General features: G+C 46.2%; 1 long non-coding RNA gene across 2 annotated transcripts in view; it reads right to left on the minus strand.

Moving 5' to 3' along the window:
* Positions 1–2,503: 2,503 nt before the first annotated feature.
* LOC116186486 overlaps positions 2,504–3,205 on the minus strand; it is an 18,893-nt gene continuing 18,191 nt past the window's right edge. Inside the window, exon 3 of one of the 2 annotated variants that reach the window (XR_004151495.1) lies at positions 2,504–2,545. This is a non-coding gene — a long non-coding RNA (uncharacterized LOC116186486). The remainder of the gene's footprint in view (positions 2,546–3,205) is intronic. The other variant, XR_004151496.1, reaches the window with a different exon arrangement.

The raw sequence follows: 3,205 nt of genomic DNA on the forward strand, positions 1-3,205 counted from the left end.
TTGCTCGACCTCCTTGCAATTACCTTGCGATCCTTGACGCTTCGATCGTGCATCCCTGCGCCACGTTAATTATTGCCTCCTTCGCTTCCTTCTTCTCCATAGACTCTTCTCTCTGTTCCACCTTCCAACCGGCCGAAAATATTTGACGAGGGAGAGATGTCGCGATCACAGATTCGAAAACGACACGTTCATCGCTCTCTTCTTTTTCCACGAGCGTTTACATTTAGATCGTTTGGCCGACGACCAAAGCTCGCGGTGACGGCTCTCATAGGCGTTAGACAAAAGTACCGGGCTCGATCGAGAATACACGCAGTGTCGGGTTACAGCGACTCTCGAGTTCCACCGTTCCGTCCTTCGATCACGCGGAATTATTGGTATCCATGCTCATTTCGTCTAACCGTCCAATCGTCTTTTTTGTCCCTCTCGCGGCAAAAAGAGCAAACTTACGTACGCGTGGATAACGGTCATCTACGAGCAAATTCTACAGACTTTTTTTCCCAACTATGACTTTCAAGAATCCGTGGTTCGTTCCTCGTCCGTAATTGGCCGAGTACAACGACGAATGGGGAATCATCCGTTTAAGGCGTGCAAATTAATTCCAAAGATTTATACTATTAGTTTCGAATTAAACTCTTTAGCAGGATAGAAATATAATAATAGGATAAAAGGCAAAAGAAAATTCTTAGTGGTTAGGAATCAATTTTAATCCCATGTTCGCTTCCTCGCTATTGATACTCTGGATGCATCTGACTTGAAATATATTATTCGTGCGCCAGACTCCATAATAGATGGAATTGTTTGTTTCGCGTTTTCCTCTACTCGGATCGAGCCACCCGTCGACACTCGCCATTACCATCAAAGAGAGAAAGAGAGAGAGAGAGAGGGGGAGAGCTCAAACTCGCAGGAACATTTTCCGCTTCCATCGCGTCGTAGATTTCACGTTTATCTCGAAACTAGTTTTCCGATTTCCTGTCGCTCTCGAAACGAGTCAACGCTCCTCCTCCGCGCCACGTTTATTCAATAATTTACGCGAAAGTGGAGGAGGAAACGTTCCAATTTTAAATACTTTGGACGAAGAAGGATCGAACTATATACGTTTCGAACGGGGGCTTCGTTCAAAGGCAATCGCGTCGAGAAAGTTCAACGACGATACGGCCAATTGGCAATTGCATCGTCTGATAACATAATGGACGGAATGGACGGACGGATGCGTGCACGCATTTGTCGCATCTACGCGGTGCGTTTCGCTCTGGTTATAAGTGGTGAATGGACGTGGTGGCATGGCGTTTCACTGGCGTACAGCTCTTGGTCGAATCAGTAGTAGGAAGAGAGATGGGGATTAAATTATGGAGCGGCTCAATGGACGGAATAAAATGCGTTAAATAGGTTCGAGCTGGTTGTTACTCGCGGAGGTGTCTCTATCTTCCTTCGTTCCTTCGAGGGTTTGTCAAGGATTTATCAATCGTATTTAACGCAGAATTCCGGTTCGTTTCGTTTCGAACAAAATATTCTCTGAAGATTATAGAACGCGAGCGTTTTATAATAATCAAGCGTTGCGGTCAGCTCTGATCGAAACATGTTTGAGAAGAGACCAGTCTTGACTTTGGATATCGATCGAATGTTTCGTTCTAATTAATTATCGTATATATTAAGAATTATTAAAGAAATACGCGAGTGTATCGATTTAAACTATCGCATTCGTTCCAACAATTTATACTGAATTTAAAAATATTATTTTCGATCAGAATTTCGGAATAATTATCGCGTATTAATAATAACAATATTCTATACGTTATATCGAAGAAACGTTGCCGTTTTAGCTTTGAAACGAAGCGAACCGAAACGCTCCGTGCTCGAACGTATAACACAAACCATTAATCGCTTCCTTCAGATACATGGAACGATGCGATAATTTATACCTTTCGTGAAAATCCGACGATCGACTCTTATCCTTAACCTTGGAAATTCGCGCGTATTTACACGCTCTTCCATTTATCGTACACGTATAATATAATAAAAAGAAACATCGAACAAATAAATTTTCTTCAATCTGATCGACTCGCTCGACATCTTTTTCCTCGATTATCAATTTCTCCGAAGTGCGAATTGCAAAACTTGCAATGTTTAAAATAACGACACTGGCAGTCCGCGTGTTCTAATTAATTTCGAGGAATTTGTGTGTCGGTGAAAACGTACGTGCATCGCAATTTTACTCACCCGTGTCACGACTTCACGCTCGATGGAAAGTTTTGGCTCGTAGCTCGTGTTTCGTGCGATCTCGTTTACGTTTTACAATTGAGCGCAGCGCGGCTCGATGAACGAGGGAGCGCGCATCATCATCGGAATTATTACAGCTTCCGGTGCTGTTAAGCGAATCTATAGGGTACATTGTCGCGGAAGCTGTAACTCCACGTTGCGTCATCGTCGCGCTGCATGCGTCCACACCAAACCTGCCACGTAGTAAATCCTGCCTCCGCGTCCAACCGCCCATTCCCACCGATTACTCTCTCTCTCTCTCTCTCTCTCTCTCTCTCTCTCTCTCTCTCTCNNNNCTGTTTACAGGACCGTGCTGAATTTCGTTTCGAGTCCAGTGAAGATTGAGTATTGATGGGTAAAGAAGAAGAGAAAAAAGGAAAATAAGAGAGGGAGAATCTCGAAAACGGCGATTCGAAGAGGAGAGAGAGAGAGANGTTCTCGATACGGAAATCGCAACGACGACGAGGAGGACGAGGAGGATCTCGCGTCTGGAGCGGAAATTATCGAAAATTCGAAGGAATCCTGGAGCGGGGCTGAGCGGATTCGCTGAGCTGCCAATTTGGCAGCGCGCTCGGGGCGATAAATCAGGGTTTAACCGAGACTACCTGGGCCGACCGTGTGTATATCCGCGTTCCTCCCAGCAACGCTCTGCGGTCCGCCGTTGTCACGGCCCGCCCAACGAAAAAACGTCAATTTATTCCGGCGTTCCTCGTCCGCCGGTAATAACCGTGCAGGAAGTTGACGGGTCGTTTTTGGCCCGACGATGGACGACGATGCGCTTAGCGGTATCCCGCCTCGAACGCGGAGACGTAATACCCTCTCCCTCCTCTTTTTGCCCATATCGAGGTGGGAATTTCAAGCAACTCCCACGAGGAGGAGAGGCGGAAAAGAAACCACGGCCAGGCCGTGCGAGAATGCGAGCGAGTGGAGCAAAGCTCGACGAGGGGGG

This window comes from Apis dorsata, unplaced genomic scaffold (genome assembly GCF_000469605.1).
Source record: "Apis dorsata unplaced genomic scaffold, Apis dorsata 1.3 scaffold_772, whole genome shotgun sequence".
NCBI lineage: Eukaryota > Metazoa > Arthropoda > Insecta > Hymenoptera > Apidae > Apis > Apis dorsata.